Here is a 20681-nt window from a genome sequence, read left to right as displayed (position 1 = left end):
AAAAAAGATATACAGTTGGTCAAAAATAACATTAAAATATGTTCAACATTATTAGTCATTAGGGAACTGGAAATCAAAACCACAATGAGATACCACTTACACCCACTAGGATGACCCTAGTCCGTAAAACTGAAAATAACAAGTGTTGGTAAGGACATGAAGAAATTGTAATCCTTATAGATTTCAGGTGGGAATGTAAAATGTTACAGCCCCTGTAGAGAAAATGTTTGCCAGTTCTTCAAAAAGTTAAACAGAATTACTGTATGATCCAATAATTCCACTCCTAGAAATGAACCCCAAAGAATTTAAAATAGGTACTCAAACAAACTGCTGTACAGATATGTTCATAGCAACACTATTCACAATAGCCTAAAGGTGGAAACAACCCAGATATCCATCAAATGATGAGTTGATAAACAAAATGTGTTATGCCCATACAATGGACTATTATACACTCCTAAAAAGGAATGAAGTACTGATACATTCTACAACGTGGATGAATCTTGAAAACATTATGCCAAGTGAAAGAAGCCAAACATAAAAGGTCACATATTGTATGATGCCATTTGTATGAAATGTCAAAATATGTAAATACATAAAGACAGAAAACAAATCAGTTGTTGCCAGGGCTGGGGACAGGGCAGAATGGAGAGTGACTGTTTAATGGGTACAGGGTGTCCTTTGGGAGTAATGAAAATGTTTGGGACTAGATAGAAGTAACAGTTGTGCAACTTTGTGAGTATACTAAATGTCACTGAATTGTACACTTAAGATAGTTAATTTTATTTTATGTGAATTTCACTTCAATACAAAATTATATGCATTTTAATTATTAGAAATATTTCCAAATTTTGCTCCTAAGAGTTTGTACCAATTTACAGTAGCATCAGCAATGCATAAGGCTGTCTATTCCCCTCACATCACCAGGACTGTGTTAAAAACCTTTTTGATCTGTAGTCTTTTCAGACTACCCCAGCTCTTGAAGACTGCCACTTTCTCTAAACTGTTTTTGACCTTCACATTTTAGTCCATAATCATTCTCTAAATATGCTCATGTCAATGGGTTTTACCTACTTAGCCAGAACACCATTTCCAACAGGTCAGTTGTGTCCTCTTAAACCTATCTCAATGTTAGAAATAAAGTGCTTTGCCTTAGTGTTTTCTACATTTAGATCCATGGACTTAAAACTATGTTATAGATGTTATGCTAATTTTACAGATAAAGAAACTGAGGTTCAAAGTTTTTATGTACTTTTTAACGCTGGAGTGTGTCAAGGCTGGGATTCTAGCACCTAATCTACTTATCATTCCGTGTGTCCTTCTTATGAATTGATGAGACCAGTTTATCAGCTTCTACACATTCACATTTTAATGGCCATACTATATAATGCATATATGTAGGTTCACTTAATGACACCCCCTGATGAGGATGAGAATGGCAGTGAACTTCCGTCCTTCAGGCTGAGAAGTCTGGGACTGAGGACCATATGGATTTGAAAGGCTATCTTTATTACATTCTAAAAGCCAAGTTGTTTCTAGATCTGTGTCAACTTTCAAATGCTATTCCTTAGCTATTTTCTTTATTCTTGGGCAGTCACTTTTAAAAATTTATTGTTAATTTATCTGGCAGTACAGTTTGCTTTTATTATTTGTTTTCATCAATTTGTGTATTTGTATGTGTATGTATATTTGTAATTTGTGTATGTGTATTTATAATTCAGAGGAATTTTTGAGCAACATTTTCAAGTTCCAAAACAGATTCCTTGTAATTTGAATTGAAATTGAAATTAATTTATATAAAGGAATTTATGCATAATTTTCATTTTTTACAGTAGTTGTCCCACATAAGATCTTGGACTCCTATCTTCTAAATAATCCAAAGGTGTACTTATTGTCTATCCTCTCAGCATTCCATGGTAACAAGGCTGTGAGCTGCTAAAAACTTATATGTAAATAAGTAACTCAAAGTTCCTTTTTATCCTGGAGAAGGTAGAGGTTTCTACCCCACTACATCATCCTCTTAAAGAGCATTTCTCCAAAAGTACCTATCTCACAGGACTATGGGAGGAAGAAGAAATAAGATACTGAATAGCAGTGATTTTATAAGATTTCATATTTGAAAAAAATGAATCCATTAAACAGGAACAATATATGATGTAGGAATGCCAGCAAGTAAACTTTCACGGTATTCCAGGAAAAATATAACTGGGTATCTTGAACCTGAACCATGGCAATAACAGGCAGTAGGTTTGGGAAAAAGTAGGCAGAGGCGAAAGATAATTAGAAGGTTGAATTCTCAAGGAACTGGTCATTGATGAGATTGAGGGAAGTGAGGGAATAAAAGGAAAGGATAATACCCACATTTCTGATTTGGCATTTAAAAGTATGTTGGCATTATTTATTTAGACGGGAAACATGGTGGTAGCTTAAATGTGTGTAGTGGTAGAAGAGTTGGATAGAAAAACTAGTTCTAGAAGCATATTAAAAAGTTAGATCCCAATCAAAATCCCAGCAAGTTATTTGGTGCACATCACAAAATGTTCTAAGGTTTATATGGAGGGGTAAAAGACCCAGAATAGCCACCACAATATTGAAGAACAATGAAATTGGAGGACTGGCACTACAACCCAAATGCAAGACTTACTGTAAATCTACAGTAATCGTGATAGTGTGGTATTTGCAAAAGAATAGAAGAATAGATCAATGGAACAGAACAGAGAGCTCAGAAATAGACCCACATAAATAGAGTCAACTGACCTTTGAGAAAGGAGCAAAGGCAATACAATAGAGCAAAGATGGTCTTTTCAAAATATGGTGCTGGGACAACTGGACATCTACATGCAAAAGAATGACTGTAGACACAGACCTTACACCCTTCGTAAAAATTAACTCAAAATGGATCACAGACCTAAAGGTAAAATGCAAAATTATCAAACTACTAGAAGGTTACATAGGAGAAAACCTAGGTGACCTTGGCCATGGCAATGACTTTTTAGATACGACATCAAAACCATGATACATGGAAGAAATACTTGACTAGATGGAGTTAATTAAAATGAAAAACTTCTGCTCTGCAAAAGACAGTTCAAGGGAATGAGAAGACAAGCCATAGACTGGGAGAGAACATTTGCAGAAGACACATCTGAGAAGGGACCATTATCCAAAATATACAAAGAACCCTTAAAATTCAACAATAAGAAAACAAAAACCTGATTAAAAAATGGGCCAAAGACTTTAACAGACACCTCACCAAAGAAGAGATACAGATGGGAAGTAAGCATATACAAAGATGCTCCACATCATATGTCATCATGGAAATGCAAATTAAAACAACAATGAGATACACTACACATTTATTAGAATGACCAAAATCCAGAACACTGACAACACCAAATGCTGGCAAGGAAGTGGAGCAACAGGAACTCTCATTCATTGCTAGTGGGGCTGAAAAGTGGTTTAACCATTTTGGAAGACTGTTTGGCAATTTCTTACGAAAGTAAACATCCTCTTACCATATGATCCAGCAATCATGCTCCTTAATATGTACCCAAAGGAGTTGAAAACTTATGTCCACACAAAAACCTGCACACAGATGTTTGTAGAAGTTTTTTCATAATTGCCAAAACCTGGAAGCAACCAAGATGACTTTTACTAGATGAATGGATAAATAAACTGTGGTACATCCAGACAGTGGAATATTTTTCAGCGCTGAAAAGGAATGAGCTATCAAGCCATGAAGACATGGAGGAAACTTAAATGCATATTACTAAGTGAAAGAAAGCCAATCTGAAAAGGCTACATACTATATGATTCCAACTATATACATGACATTTTGGAAAAGACAAAACTATGGAGACAGTAAAAAAATCAGTGGTTGCCAAGGGTTGGGGGTGGGTACGAATAGGTGGAGCACAGAGGATTTCTAGGGCAGTGAAAATACTCTGTATGATACTATAATGATAGATGTCATACACTTTTCTGAACCCATAAAATGCACAACACCAAGAGTGAACGCTAAGGTAAACTATGGGCTTTGGGTAATTTTGACGTGTTGATTTAGGTTCATGAATTGTAACAAATATACCATTCTGTTGAGTAATGTTGATAAAGATGGGGGCTATGCAAGGGGTATATGGGAAATCTCTGTACCTTCCTCTCAATTTTGTTGTGAACTAAAATTTTTCTTTTTTTTTTAAGATGGAAGTCAGCATTTTTTTTTAAGATTTAATTATTTTAAATTAATTAATTATTTATTTATTTATGGCTGTGTTGGGTCTTCGTTTCCATGCGAGGGCTTTCTCTAGTTGTGGCAAGCGGGGGCCACTCTTCATCGCGGTGCGTGGGCCTCTCACTATCGCGGCCTCTCTTGTTGCGGAGCACAGGCTCCAGACGCGCAGGCTCAGTAATTGTGGCTCACGGGCCCAGTTGCTCCACGGCATGTGGGATCCTCCCAGACCAGGGCTCGAACCCGTGTCCCCTGCATTGGCAGGCAGATTCTCAACCACTGTGCCACCAGGGAAGCCCTAAAATTTTTCTTTTAAAAAATACTTTTTAATATTACTTTTAAAAAATTATACACAAATGGAATCATATCCCCCCAAATGTTACATTCTCCAGGACTTGTGGATTGATTGATTGTATGGGATGAGAGAGAAGGTATTGTTTGTATGTTGGCACCAATCACCATAAGGTTCATGAGAAAAGGAGGAGGAATCAGGTAAGGAAAGTTATAAGGGCAAGGGGAAGATGGCAAGATCATATTTGGATAGATTGAGTTTGAGATGTCTATGGGATATCCAGGTGGGGCTGTTTGATACACTGTAAACAGAGAAGTGAAAATATAACAGGATCTTAAGAAACACCATTTGGGAGGCAACAGAACTTAATGTCTAGGACCACATGCCATGTAGTCCAACAACCTGGATATAAATACCAGATCTGACTCTTCATTTAGCTGGGTGAACTTAAACATGTTATATAACCTCCATGGACCTCATATCTACATATTTTGACTAGAACGACCTCCCTACAAAAGTGCATATAACCCTGCTTATAACATGTGTGCACACGTGCACACACACACACACACACACACACACTCAGAGGGAACTTGGATGCAATTTTGGGTAGTCTACAGACTTCTCCAGTGAGAGTACCCAGTCTAGGTTAATCAATCTGGTCAGAAGGTAAGAGTTCCTTGGAAACTGACCTGTCTGGTTGAGAGGCCACTGGGAAGATGGTCCGGTAGGAAGCAACACTTCAGTAAGCCTAGGCTCCTCCCAGGGCTCTAGAAATGGTAATTTGGAGGTGAAAGGTGCAGCAGACTGCATAATCCATGTGGGAGAGAGTAGACAGGGTCCAGGGCAGCTTCCACCTGGGCACTGTGAATAAAGGCAGAGAACAGGCAGGCCTAGCGAGGATAGAGGCGGTAGTACAGAGCTTTCCTGGTAATCAGAAAATGGTAAACTCTGGTCTTTGTGGCCCCTTGAATAGGAGGATGGTTGAAAGGCCCAATGAACTAGGGTGGGGTGTGGGTGAAGGGCACAGTATACTCATGCTCCAGATCAGAAGCATCTATTTTAAAACGCTGAAAACTTTCATTATGTATGTAGCCAAACAAACACACTTTGTACTTGGTACAAATTAGTGCTATAAAGGTAATGTTGTATTTCTACTGAAACAAATAATTTTCTTTAGGAAACGTATTTTTTTCCTACCTTGAATGTTTTCTTTCGTCAAATAAAAAAACCTTTATTAACTTTTCTGATTATCAGAATAAGAGAAGTTTATGGGAAAAGGGGAAAGAAAGAAAAAACATTAAAAAGAAAAATCCCTCCTTAAAGTCTATTCATCCCATCTTGACACGCTGCTCTGTATTAATTTCATGCATTTTCAAAACACAGGAAAAATGAATATCAGTGAATGTTGAGGAAAGAAGTGGACATAGGAGATCTATGCCTGGGGAGCAAAGGAAAGAAAAAAAATATATCAGAGAACTTGTGCCAATGTCCAGTAGCCATAAGGGAAACTGTAGTCCCTTTCTGTTAAACAGAGAAAGGGAAATGAATGCCACAAGGAGAAGAGAACACTTTTGACCTCTCAGATTGGCAAAGACAAAAATGCGTGATGTGATGATGGGGGGAGAGTGAAATAAGAGGGCAGGGATAGAGTGAAGGGAAATTGGTGACTGGCATTCACTGGTGACATAGCCCTCCCATAATGAACAACTGAATTGTGTTGAAGTATTTCTAGTCCCATAAAGTCTTTCAGGTACTAGCGCCCTGTTGTCCTGGAGACAAGGAAAGGAATGGAAAGAGCAAATAAGTGTTGTGAAACCCTATAGATAATGTCAAAAATATTAATTATAATAATACACAGAAAGGGTACAGAGAAACAAATCAAACTATTCACTGTTGTTTGAACATTGTATCCAAAGAATGAACATAATTAACTTCTGTTTATGAGTTCTAAGGCTTGCAGGTTTTTCATATTTTAGCATTTCTGAAATTGGAATGTATTTTACGTGGAATGTTTACCCTTATATTGTTTATCCTGAAAAGAGTATTGAAATTAAGTGATGCAGCTTACAATTGAGGATGTTTTTGGTTCAAGGAAATACAAAATATTTTTAAATGAGTAAAATAAACATAAAAATGACTAACGTTTTTTGTAAGTGTGGTTGGGGATAAGCTGGTGAAATAAAATTTTTGTTTTCAAAAATTCAAATTGAGGAAATATGGACAAAATCAGCTACTTGTGATAAGAGATGAAAAATAGATTAGGAAAGAGGATCAAAGTTTTCTTTGATTAGTTTTTATTTTTGATATAGCTGGATGTTTTGTAAATATTGTTATTTCCATTGGGATACATCAATTTGAGGAGTTTGTCACATTTTGTCTATTTATGCATTTATGTATTCATTTACATAAGTATTCATTAAGTTCTCTCAATAATATTTTGTAGTTTACTGTGTAGAGGTCTTGCACATCTTTGTTAGATTTACTCCCAAGTATTTAATATTCTTTTACACAATTGTAAATGGTAAATTTTTGTTTCTTTTTTAATTGTTTGTTAATGATACATAGAAATACAATTCAGTGTTGAATATTGACATTGCACCCAGCTACTTGCTAAATTTACTTATTAATGTATATATTATGTCTGTAGATTCTTTTGGATTTTTGTATATAACAATCATGTTGCCTGCAAATAATGACAGCTTTATTTCTTCCTTTTCAATTCTTAAACATTCTTTCTTACCTTACTGTATAGGCTATGACTTACAACACATTTTTTTAGTAGAAGTGATGAAAGGAATCTTTGTCTCCACCATGCTATCAAGGGGTAAACCCTCCATTTTGTACCATTAAAGTATCAGGGTTGTTGAAGGTTTATTAATTATTATTTAAGGTTCTATTTATCACATTAAGGAAGTTACCTACTGTTTTTAGTTGAATAGGAGTTTTTTTTAATTATAAATGAGTGGGTTGTTTATTCACATTCTGATTGTCTTTGAAGTACAAAAGTTTCATTTTGATGATGTCCTGTTTGCCTATTTTTTCATTTGATCCTTGTGCTTTAGAGATCATATCTAAAGAACCATTGCCTAGTCCAAGGTCACAAAGATGTACATTTTTGTTTTCTTCTAGGAGTTTTATTGTTTCAGCTTTTACATTTAGGTCTTCGGTCTATTTTGAGCTAAATTTTATATATGGTGTGAGGTAAGTATCCAACTTCATTCTTCTGGATATCTGTTCTCCAAGCACTGTTTGTTAAAAAGACCGTTCCCATACTATATTCATAGATTGGAAGACTAAACATTGTAAAGATGTCAGTTCTCTCCAAATTGATCTATAAATTAAATGCAAATCCAATCGAAATGCCAGAAGAACTTTTTAAATAAAAAATAGACAAGTTGATTCTAAAATTTAAATGGAAAGGTAAAGGAACTAGAATAGCCAAAACAATTATGAAAAAAAGTTGGAGAAATCACACTATGTGATTTTAAGACTTAATGCAAAGCTACAGTAATCAAGACAGTGTGGTATTGGTAAGAGAAAGATAATAGATCAGTGAAACAGAATAAACAGTCCAGAAATAGTCCCACACAAAGATGATCAATTGATTTTTGACAAAGGTGAAAATGAAGAAAGAATAGTCCTTTCAGCAAATGGTGTTAGAACAACTGGACATCCATCCGTCAAAAATAAATAAATAAATAAACCTCACCTCAAAAAAAAAAAAAAAACACTGTTCCCCCCGCCCCCCATTGAATAGTCTTGACACTCTGGCACTCTTATCTAAAATCAATTGACCATCAATATATGGGTTTATGTTTGGATCTTCAATTCTGTCCCATAGATCTTTATGTCTATCCTTATGCTAGTATCACACTGTTTTGATTATGTAGCTTTGTAGAGAGTTTTGAAATCATAAAGTGGACTTCTCCTGCTTTGGTCTTTTTCAAGACTGTTTTCGTTATTTGGGATCCCATTAATTTCCATATGAATTTTAGGATCGTTTATCAATTTATACAAAATGGTAGCAGGATTTTGATAAAAATTGTATTGAAATTTCTTTCAAAAATATTTTGTAGTTTTCAGAGTACAAGTTTGCACTTTTTTCAAATTTATTCCAACATATTTTATTCTTTTTGATGCTATTTTAAATGGATTTTTTCTTAATTTTATTTTCAGTGTGCTCATTGATGCGAAATAGAAATAGAATTGATTTTTGTTTCAAGTAAAATCTTATTCTAGTCTCATTTAAAACTGACGTTCACTGTTTACTTCAGTTTTCTCTAAGAAATAAACACAAATTTAGTAAAGCAACTAAGAGAGCTAATGGCTGAAAGTGAATCCTAATAAGAATTCAATCAACAGGTTGAATACTGAGAGAAGCAACATAGTAACAACGGATTTTCAGATCATGTCATCCCTGTAGTTTTTGGGTTTTATTTTGGTAAAACATATATAAAATAAAACTTTTCATTTAAACCGTTTTAAGTGTACAAATCAGTGGCATTAAATACATTTACAATGTTGTGCAACCATCACTCCTATCTATTTCTAAAACTATTTCATCAATTAAAGCAGAAACTCTGTACCCATTAAGCAATAACTCCCCATTTCCCTCCTTCCCCCCATCCCTGGTAATCCCCAATCTACTGTCCAGCTCAACTAACTTGTCTATTTTAGAATATTTTATATTCGTGGAATCATACAATATTGTCCTTTTGTGTCTGGCTTATTGCATTTAGCATGATGTTTTGAAAATTCATCCATGTTGTTAGCATGCTTCAGAGCTTCATTTTATGGAAGAATAATATTCAATAGTATGCATATACTACATTTTGTTTACACATTCATCTCTTGGTGGGAACTTGAATTGTTTCCACCTTTTACCTGTTGTGAATAATGCTGCAACGAACATTCATGAACAAGTATATGTTTGTGTCCTTGTTTTCAATTTTCTTAGGGATATACCTAAGAATGGAATTACTGAGTCATATGGTAATTCTATGTTTAACTTTTTGAGGAACTGCCAAAGGTTTTCCATAGCAGCTTCACTATTTTACATTCCCACCAGCAATGCTCAAGTGTTCCAATTCTCCACATCCTTGCCAAGACCTGTTATTTTCCTTTTTTTTTATTATTATAGATATCCTAGTGAGTGTGAAGTGGTATCTCATTTTACTTTTACTTTGTATTTTGCTGTGTTAAATGATGTTGAATACCTTTTCATGTGCTTATTGGTCACTCGTTATTATATCTTCTTTGGAGATTCAAGTCCTTTCACCATTCTTAATTTGCTTGTCTTCTTGTTGAGTTGTAGGAGTTCTTTTTACATTGAATTGTGGCCAGAGAAGATACTTTGTATTACCCTAATCTTTTCAAATGTATTGAGACTTGTTTTGTGGCCTAAATGAAGTCCTATCCTTGAGTATGTTCCATGTGCACTTAAGAAGAATGTTTATTCTGCTGTTGTTGTGTGTCATGTTCTATATGTTTGCTAGGTCTAGTTAGTTTATAGAGTTATAGAGTTGTTTAAGACCTCTAACCTTATTGGTCTTTTGTCTAGATGTGATATCCATTACTGAAACTGGGGTGTTGAAGTCTCCAAGTATTAGTCTAGAACTGCCTATTTCTCCCTTCAATTCTGTCATGTTTGCTTCATATATTCTGGGCTTCTGTTGTTTCATACATATATGCCTATAATTTTTACATCTTATTGATGAATTTAACTTTTTATCAATATATAATGTCCTTTGTCTCTTGTAACTTTTTTTTATCCTAAAGTCTATTTTGTTTAATAATCCTATAGATATACAGCTATCTTTTGGTTATTATTTGCATGAAATATGTTTTACTATCTTTTCAATCTATATATGTCTTTGAATCTAAAGTGAGTCTCTTGTAGATAGCATATAGTTAGATCATGGTTTGTATCCATCCTGCCAATTTCTGCTCTTTGATTAGAGAGTTTAATCCATTTACCTTTCAAGTAATTACTGATAAGGAAGGGCTTCTACCATTTCTTTCTGTATGTGTTATACCTTTTTTGGCCCTCTTTCCTGTATGTGGGTCTCATATGCCTGTTTCTTTGTACTGAGAAGGACTCCCTTCTTTTTTTTTTTTAACATCTTTATTTGAGTATAATTGCTTTACAATGGTGTGTTAGTTTCTGCTGTATCACAAAGTGAATCAGCTATACGTATACATATATCCCCATATCCCCTCCCTCTTGCGGCTAATCGGGATCCTTTGAGTTTTCTTGACTGGGCTGTCAAGAACAGTTTTAGTAAAGAATCCTGCTGAGCCCAGTTCTAGCAAGAATCCTGCTAAGCCAGTTTAGCAAGAATCCTCCCATACTTGAAATTCAATTAAGTTCCTCTTCCCCTCACTCTTGATATCTAATCAAGTTACTTTTGTTAATTTTTAATCTAGTGATTCCCTCTCCCTACATTTTGATTATAAATCCCCTGCTGTCATTGTTGTATTTATAGTTGAGTTCAGTCTCAAGAAAAACATCTTCCTTTGATATTTAACTCTGTCCAGTGCAATTTTTCTTTGACAGCATATATTGTAATTTTTGTTGAAATCTGTATAGTTTAATGTATTTTTACATCTTTGGATACTGATTCACCTCCCCCTTTTTCCTACTCCTTGCTTTGGTTGTTGTTTACTCATTTGTCTTGTGACTTGGCCCATTTTCCCTACTATGTGAACCTTCTGGTGTCACTCCTCAGATGGTGCAAACTTGGGGACATGCACAGGTATCCTAGGATTACAATTGGTTTTTACCAACACTCTTTTTGACTGTCTCTTTCTTTAATCTTGGTATTAAACTGTCTGCTTCATTTGGTATTACACTTGGCCTGTTAGGCTCCACTAATTATAGACTGAGTGCTCTGTTGTTTTCAACAAAGCCTTGGGGCATAATATGCTCAACAGTCTGATCAAATTAAATTCAGTCAGGAGTAGTTTTTGAGGCCAGTCTTTGACGTTTATTCTGACCCCCAGCAGATTCTTCTTTTTTATTTTTTTAATCAGTCACCCATTTTATACACATCACTGTATACATGTCAATCCCAATCGCCCAATTCAGCACACCACCATCCCCACCCCACCGCAGTTTTCCCCCCTTGGTGTCCATACGTTTATTCTCTACATCTGTGTCTCAAATTCTGCCCTGCAACCCAGTTCATCTGTACCGTTTTTCTAGGTTCCACATACATGCATTAATATACGATATTTGTTTTTCTCTTTCTGACTTACTTCACTCTGTATGACAGTCTCTAGATCCATCCACGTCTCAACTAATGACTCAATTTTGTTCCTCTTTATGGCTGAGTAATATTCCATTGTATATATGGATTCTTCTTTACTAACTCTTTCCCTGATTCTCTCTGGTGTACCAGCTGGCCTATGATTTAACTTGTTGTTCTTAATTAAGGGAAGATATTGTTTTCTAGAGTACCTTTAAGCTTGATCTTCCCCAAACTATGTTTCACATTAAGCCAGTCCTTTTGGGGAGAACTTAGGAGCCCTCTGTTTTTAAGGACTGCTTCCTTCTCTGGGCAAAGACTCTGAGCTGCTACTCTAGGCAGGGCAGTAGGCTCTTCGGTTTTTTGGCTTGTTTCTCCTAGCTTGGAACCTCTGCTCTAAGAGCAAGCTGGAGTGAGAGCAATCAGGGCCACTATATTCTTGGTCTGCCACTGTTGGGTAGAGCCTTTGCCCTATGGGTAGTGACTGGTTAGAAGAAGGGAATCCATGACCTCTTGGCCATACTCACCAAGAACTTAGCCTTTCAACTCTGATTTGGAGGGAATGAGAAATGCTGGTGGCCTGCCCTCTCAGTGAAGATATCATAAGCCTTGATTGGGAGCTGAGGGGAAAGGGAATCCTGCCTTCCTGGCCATGCCTGTCCAGAGTAGAGTTTCCTTTAAGCTGAGCTAGGGACAGAAAGGAAGGAGGGAGCAGGTCCTGATTCAAATGCCAGAAATCCTTGCTATTTTTACCAAGTTTTAGTAGATTTTTTGAAATAAATGTTTCTTCATTTGCTGTTTTCCCTTAGGACAATTTCTAGAGACATTAAATGTTTTTATAGTTTTTTCCTGCTCTGTTCATTTAGCTCTCAAGTGGGTATTCATAGGTCCTCGCGCTGTCATCACCAAAGTGGATATATTGCATTATTTTCACTTGCAATTCAATTCATTTAATAGATATGGGACTGTTCAGATTTTCTATTTCTTCTTTTTTCCCTTTTGGTAAGTTGTTTTTTAATAAATTCATGCACAATCTAAATTCTTAAATTTAATTGTATGAAATTGTTCATATTATCCTTTTATTCTCTTTTTTAAAATCTGTAGAATATGTACTGTTGTTCTTTTACCCCTGACATTTACTTTGTGTCTTCTCTTTTTATCTTGATCAATTTTGTTAGAGGGTTTTGATTTTATTAGTATGTACCTAGACTAAAATTTTGTCTGTTTCTTTCTTTTGTGTGTTTCATTTCTCTTTCATTAGTTTCTATTCTTATTTCCTGCCTTAAGAATTGTGCCTTAAGATTTTTGTTGGTGTTTTCTCCAAAATGTATTGACAAGCAAACTTAGATCATCGATATTTTTCAGCCTTTCTTCTTTTCTAATATATGCATTTAAGGATATAGAATTTCTTACTAAGCACAGATAGCTGCATCCCACAGGTTTTCATATGCTGTGTTTTCATTATCACTCAATTAAAAATAATGCTAGCTTTTTCCCTGGTCTGATTCCGTCCTGCGCGACTGTTCCTTCGAATGGTAGTCTTTTATCTCCGTTCACTTTCTCTCCCACCGAAGTGTGTGCCACCAACCCATGGAAGATTTGATGGACATGGACATGAGTCCCCTGAGGCCCCAGAACTATCTTTTCGGTTGTGAACTAAAGGCCGACAAAGATTATCACTTTAAGGTGGATAATGATGAAAATGAGCACCAGTTATCTTTAAGAACGGTCAGTTTAGGGGCTGGCGCAAAGGATGAATTGCACATTGTCGAAGCAGAGGCGATGAATTATGAAGGCAGTCCAATTAAAGTAACACTGGCAACTTTGAAAATGTCTGTGCAGCCAACGGTTTCCCTTGGGGGCTTTGAAATAACACCACCTGTGGTCTTATGGTTGAAGTGTGGTTCAGGGCCTGTGCATATTAGCGGACAGCACTTAGTAGCTGTGGAGGAAGATGCAGAGTCAGAAGATGAAGAGGAGGAGGATGTGAAACTCCTAAGTATATCTGGAAAGCGTTCTGGCCCTGGAAGTGGTAGCAAGGTTCCACAGAAAAAAGTGAAACTTGCTGCTGATGAAGATGATGATGATGATGATGACAACGACGATGATGACGATGATGATGATTACTCTGATGATGAGGAAGCTGAAGAAAAACTCCAGTAAAGAAATCCGTACGAGATACTCCAGCCAAAAATGCACAAAAATCAAACCAGAATGGAAAAGACTCAAAACCATCAACACCAAGATCAAAAGGTCAAGAATCCTTCAAAAAACAGGAAAAAACTCCTAAAACACCGAAAGGACCTAGCTCTGTAGAAGACATTAAAGCAAAAATGCAAGCAAGTATAGAAAAAGGTGGTTCCCTTCCCAAAGTGGAAGCCAAATTCATCAATTATGTGAAGAATTGTTTCCGGATGACAGACCAGGAGGCTATTCAAGATCTCTGCAGTGGAGGAAGTCTCTTTAAGAAAATAGTTTAAACAGTTTGTTAAATTTTTCCATCTTATTTCATCTCTGTAACAGTTGATATCTGGCTGTCCTTTTTATAATGCAGAGTGAGAACTTTCCCTACCATGTCTGATAAATGTTGTCCAGGTTCCATTGCCAAGAATGTGTTGTCCAAAATGCCTGTTTAGTTTTTCAAGTTGGAACTCCACCCTTTGCTTGGTTTTAAGTATGTATGGAATGTTATGATAGGACATAGTAGTAGTGGTGGTCAGACAAATGGAAATGGTGGGGAGACAAAAATATACATGTGAAATAAACTCAGTATTTTAATACAGTAAAAAAAGAAAAGAAAAGAAAAAAAAATAATGCTAAATTTGATTTTCTGTTTTTACTCATGAGAAATGTACTGATTAATTTCCAAACACTTTGAGATTTTCTTGTTGTTATCTATTTGTTATTAATTCTTAGCTTTATTATTCATCTGTCATCAGATAACATATTCTGAACTATTCCAATACTTTGAAATTCATTGATAGTTGGTTAATGGACCTAGTAGAAGGTCAATTTTAGCAAATGTCCCATTTGCCTTGAAAAGAATTTATATTCTGCAATTGTAGGTTGTATTGGTCTATGTGTGTAAATTAGGTCAAATTTGTTATTCTAGTTGCTTAAATCTTCAATACTTCTACTGATATTATTTTCTGATTCTTCTATCAATCTTTTACTGAGGTATATTTACATGTCCCACACTTACTTTAGATTTCTCTACTTCTCCTTTTATTTCTGATACTTTTTGTATTGTATATTTTGAAGCAATGTTACTAGAAGCATACAGATTTAGAATTTTAGTACCTTCATATTATATTGACTATGTTACCATTATAAAATATATCTCTATCCCTAGTAATATTTCTTTCCTTAAGGCCTACTTTGTTGGATACTTTTTTACATGTATTATTATTTTTAAAAAATTCCTGTGAATGGAATTTCTGGGGATGTGTACTTAGTTCTTTTTTTAAAATTAATTAATTAATCAATTAATTTTGGCTGTGTTGGGTCTTCGTTGCTGCATGCGGGCTTTCTCTAGTTGTGGTGAGCAGGGGCTACTCTTTGTTGTGGTGTGCAGGTTTCTCATTGTGGTGACTTCTCGTTGCGGAGCACGGGCTCTAGGTGCGCGGGCTTCAGTAATTGCAGCACACGGGCTCAGTAGTTGTGGCACGTGGGCCCTAGAGCACACGGGCTTCAGTAGTTGCAGTGCGTGGGCTTAGTAGTTGTGGCTCACGGGCTCTAGAGCACCGGCTCAGTAGTTGTGGCACACGGGCTTAGTTGCTCCACGGCATGTGGGATCTTCCCAGACCAGGAATCGAACCCATGTCCCCTGCGTTGGCAGGTGGATTCTTAACCACTGCACCACCATACTATTAGTTACCTAGAAACTTACATTATTCCTTCTCACTATAATTATGAATTTTTCTACTTGTCCTGTTATTCTGATTTTTATTTTTTGCTTTATGCCTTTAGGTGCATATAAATAAAGGATTAGGATACCATCTGGTGGATTGATCTTTTCTCTTTATTAAATGTCCCTCTTTATCTATATAAATATCCATTGCCTTGAATTCTACCTTGTTTGATATTTAAAAAGCGGTACCAGCATTCTTACAGATACAATTTGCATAATATACCTTTCAACATTTTCTTGGTTTCACCCTTTCTCTGTTCTTATATTCAATGTGAATCTTATATAACCATCTCATAGTTTTATTTTACTGGAATACTGAGAGGCCGAGTGGAGATTTAGACCAATTAGAAGTGACAAGTTCCAACACCTGGACTCTTAGAGCCTGAGCTGTATTGCTTCCCTGAATATTGCAAGTCCTCTCTCTTCTTGGTCTCCATGCTCTCCTTGGCTGATCCCATTCACTTCTGCAGTTATCACTACAATTCCACATGTCCAGCCCAACTACTCTTTGGCCCTACAGACTTTTATCCAATTCTCTAGTGGAACTTTCCTCCTGAATGTCCCAAACTTACCTCAGTCTCAACAGGTCCAAAATTTGTTCCACCATTAATCAAGATTAACACTGTTTCTCTGTCCCAGGCTTCCAGCTCAGTGATGTTCAAGCTGCAATGCTGGCTCTGGTCACAAAGGTGACCTTTTACTTTTTAAGTTTCTTCAATAGACATCCAAGTTTTGCTAAAAGAGAAAAATAAATCTGTCATTATTTTTAAAAACAAGTTAGGAGATATTATCTACCCCACAGTACCTATTCAGTTTTGAAAATGTGTATGAATCAAAGAGATTGACAAAGTCTACTTGGCATGTTCTTTCCCACAAAATATGCATTAATACAACAAATGCCTATCTTCACCCACTGCTGACAGGTGACTTAATTTTCTCCTGGAAAGCTTTTCTCTGTGTCCTTGCTTCTACTTCTTCACAGTTTCTGCTTTCCCCTAATTTCATCTTCCTCACAAGTTGAACTTAACATGATTACCTCTCCAGTCAGAGACTCCATTTTTTTCCTTTTTGCTTCCCAGCATCGATTGCCTGATTATCTCCACTATGCCCAGTTTTATTCAATGTGAGAGAAAATACAATTCCTTTTAGAAGAAACAGTGGGATTAGGATTTGCTGCTACTAAAATATGTTTCAAAACAACAAAATTTTAAAATTATATTTAAGAAAATAGGTGGCTGTCTCCAGGTGTTCCTTAACTCCTTGGACTTAACATGATTATCTCTCAAGTCCTCAATATTAGGGACTCCATTTTTTTCCTTTTGCTTTTTTTTCCTTTTTGGTTCCCAACATCGATGGCCTGATTATCTCTACTATGCCTAATTTTATTCAATGTGAGGGGAAACCCATCTCCCTTTAGAGGAAACAATAGGATTGCAATTTGCCACTACTAAGATATCTAAAAAACAGCCATTTTAAAATTATATTTAAGAAATTAGGTGGCTGTTCCAATCATTGCTTTAATGGATTAGGTATTTGTTTTATTGAGAGGCTGAGAGCACTGATTCTGGACCCAATAGTTTGGGCTATATCCTGGTTTTAAAACTTACTAGCTATACAACTACAGGTAATTTGCTTAATCTCTACGTGCCTCAGTTTCCTCCTACGTAAAATGGGTACATTGATAGTATAGCCCTCACAGATTTCTTCTGAGGAATGGATTGATTAGTACCTGTAAATAGCTGAGAACACTGTCACTAATATGGTGCATGCTAAAAGTATGTTATGAATATTGTTATTATTACCATTTTTCTGCATAGTCCAAATTAACATGATGACATATATATATTCAGAATTGTTTTAATGACAATAAGATTATAACTGTACAAAAAGTAAAAATCTAAAAACCAGACATTGAAGTAAATAACAGCAGAAAAATTACATTTTATCACACATCCATTCCCACATGTCTTCAATGGTGAATTCCTTTATGTCTTTTTCTATTTGTGTAGGCACATTCCCATATACGTTTATGCACTTTACTTTCTTGATTATTAGATTACAGCATCAGCAATATACACCATTGATTCAGTAACACCTTTTTAAAGAAAAAATAAAACTATCACATAAAATCTACACATGTATTTTATGATATATTTCAATGTGAGAAATGTTAAAAGATTCTAAAAAATTGATCCTAACATAGAATAAGACAATTTAGGTCATGTGATATATGCATTGCTAGAATCTCTGACATTTTGATGTATTTCCTTGCAGTCTTTTTCTAGGCCTATTTGTTGTGTCCCCCTGAAATTCATATGTTGAAACCTAATCCCCACTGTGATGGTAATTGGAGTTTGGGCCTTTAAAAAGTGATTAAGTCCTGAGGATGGAGCCCTCATGAATGGGATTAGTGCCACTATAAAAGATACCCCAGCAACCTCCCTTGCTTTTTCCACAGTATGAGGGCACAGAAAGGAGATTGTAGTCTACGAATCAGGAAGCGGGCCCTTTCCAAAAACCAAATCTGCCAGTGCCTTGATCTTGGACTTCCTACCCCCAGAACAAGGAAAAATAAACTTCTGTTATTTAAGCCATCCAATCTATGGTATTTTTGTTATCACAGCCCAAATGAACTAAGGCAGTACTTAATATAACTGTTTCCACTGTACCACCAGTGGTTCTCCAGTGTTAGTACACATCAGAATCTCTCAGGGAAGCATGTTAACAATACATGTTCTGGGGCCCAGTTGGAAGTATGATTGATTCATGTAATCCAGAGAAGGGTGCCAAAGTCTACATTATTAGCAATAGAGAGCGTTACCGAGTCCAAGCTCCTACTGCTCGCCACAGACCAGGCCAATAAATTAAGAGACAAGGTGTTGGGGCAAGGAATACCGACTTTATTTGTAAGCCAGCAGACCGAGAAGATGGCAGACTAGTGTCCCAAAGAACCGTCTTACCAGAGTTAAAATTCAGGCTTCCTTTATACAAAAAGAGGAGAGGGTGTGGCTGATTGTTACAAACTTCTTGGTGCCCACCAGACCCCGGAGGGGACGTGATAATCCTTTGTTCTTACAGCTATCCAGGTAGGTCTGGTCACGATGTTCCTGTAAACCTCCAACAAGACAAGTGTTATTCTCTGTTCTACAACTTTTATCTCTATATGGATGAAAAGTGTTAGACCTTTAAAGGACAAGCCTGGGAGGCAGAGCCTTGAGAAAGGGCTATTATGTATATTTCAGGCTACAGGCAACATTCCTTTACAAAGGTACAGAGCCAGCATAACTAAGCACAGGCAACAGAGCACAAAAGTTAGAGCTAAAGGAGTAGATCCAATATGGAGTCAGGTTTGTTCCTCTCTGTTACAACAGGAGATTCTAAATCAGGTAGTCTGTGTGACACACTATGAAAATCTCGCTAAATTTTATTCGTGTTTTAATTTAGTGTGCCATCTGGCCTCTACTAGGCTCCCTAGGAAATGCATGTCTTTGCCTCTAGAGAAATGAAATGACTTACCTGCTATTCTTTAGTCAAGAGTAGGACTAGGTAAAGGACTTGAGGATCCCCACAAAGTCAAAATGGCCCTATTAAACATTTATTCAACATTTACAATATTTCAAACATTGTAATAGACACTAGGAGTATAAGGTTGATAAAGAAACTGTACATGCTATGAGAATGGCACAGTTCTGCAGAGGAGTAATTGCTAACACTTTTAGGAATTTTTTTTTATCTTACAAAATATTTTAAACTCTTTCAGGTAGGGATAATATCAGATTTGGCTAATGTTACTCAGTTTTGATCAAAGAAAGTGAATATCTCTGTAGTTTATATACTTCATGTGTGTCTGTTGCCCTAGTGAGTGGGTCTGCCGAGAATTTTTATATGAGAGACTGTAGAGTGTCCTGAGAGAGAAGTCACCTCTGGAAATAACATGGCAGGCAGAAAGTCAATGTTGTCACCATCTGGAGATTATTCTTGTAAATTTTTACTAGCAGAAAAAATATATAGTCTTTATTATAATTAAGGTAGTAAGTAGCTGACTCCAACTGTTCAAGTCATCATTTTGTTTTATTCATGTCTTAACCCAGCACTCTCCACCCAAATGGAATCATGTCTGAGTCCCTAGAGAGCAGAGGACCTATAAGTAAAATAAGAAATTCCTGTTTTTACTAAGAACTTGGCTAAGACATTATTTGCTGAGGCACTTTTGTGTAGTACCCACCTTCATAAGTGTAACAATGATCTCACAGAAATCAGTAAGGCTTTGTCACCTTGAGGACTCCAAAACCTCTGTCAGCAGAAGGAATAAGATGAAGGAGAAATGACAGTAGAGTCTAGAAGACATGGCAGTATCCAGAGGAGGGTGGCACCTACTTCTCAGTTGCCTGAAATTGTCCCTGGGCATAGGTTAGATATCCCTCAGTTCTCCCTAAGTATCATTGCAGTCCAGGGTTCTGAAAGGGCAGGGGAGTCAGGTAGGGTCCAAGCCAACAAAGTTCACACATAGGGTACCTCATCTGATCCGCTCAGCAGCCCTGGGAGGTAAAGAGTATTCTCTTTTCATGAATGACAAGGGTGACCCTTTAAAAGAATGTCAGGGTGATAAATACTAGGGTTATATTGCTAAAAAAGAAATTCTAAAAAAAAAAACCTTGAAATGCATTTTTTGTTCTTTTAACAAGTTTTTATTAAATGACACTTGTTTAAAAAGCTGATTGACACATGACTTTTGTTACTTTTATTACATTTAAGGGTGTAAGTAATAAATACAAATTTGGGGAAAATACAGTTATCAAAGAGAAAGAAATTAAATCATTCAAAATTATGCCATCTAAAGATAAACACCCACATTTTAGTATATATACTTTAAGACTCATTGTTAATATATGTAATACATAAATATATATGCTCTAAAATGAAGCAACGATAAATTTACACACTGCTTTCTAACTTTTTTTTCACTTTTGAAACACACAATGAACATCTTTCTATTCAAATGGG

The 20681-nt window shown here is 36.1% G+C and overlaps 1 protein-coding gene and 1 pseudogene across 2 annotated transcripts in view; both read left to right on the top strand.

Annotated features, from left to right (window-relative positions):
* The window catches only part of BEX3 (brain expressed X-linked 3), a 265627-nt gene that overhangs the window by 204673 nt on the left and 40273 nt on the right, over window positions 1-20681 (top strand). The gene's annotated exons all lie outside the window — the stretch shown is intronic.
* On the top strand, window positions 13281-14545 carry LOC309653217 (nucleophosmin pseudogene; annotated as a pseudogene). The gene has a single exon. The product of its transcript is annotated as a nucleophosmin pseudogene (transcript).

This window comes from Balaenoptera physalus (assembly GCF_965194825.1).
Source record: "Balaenoptera physalus genome assembly, chromosome: X".
Lineage (NCBI taxonomy): Eukaryota > Metazoa > Chordata > Mammalia > Artiodactyla > Balaenopteridae > Balaenoptera > Balaenoptera physalus.
Note: the sequence above shows the minus strand (reverse complement) of the source record. Positions and strands in the feature narration are given on the sequence as shown.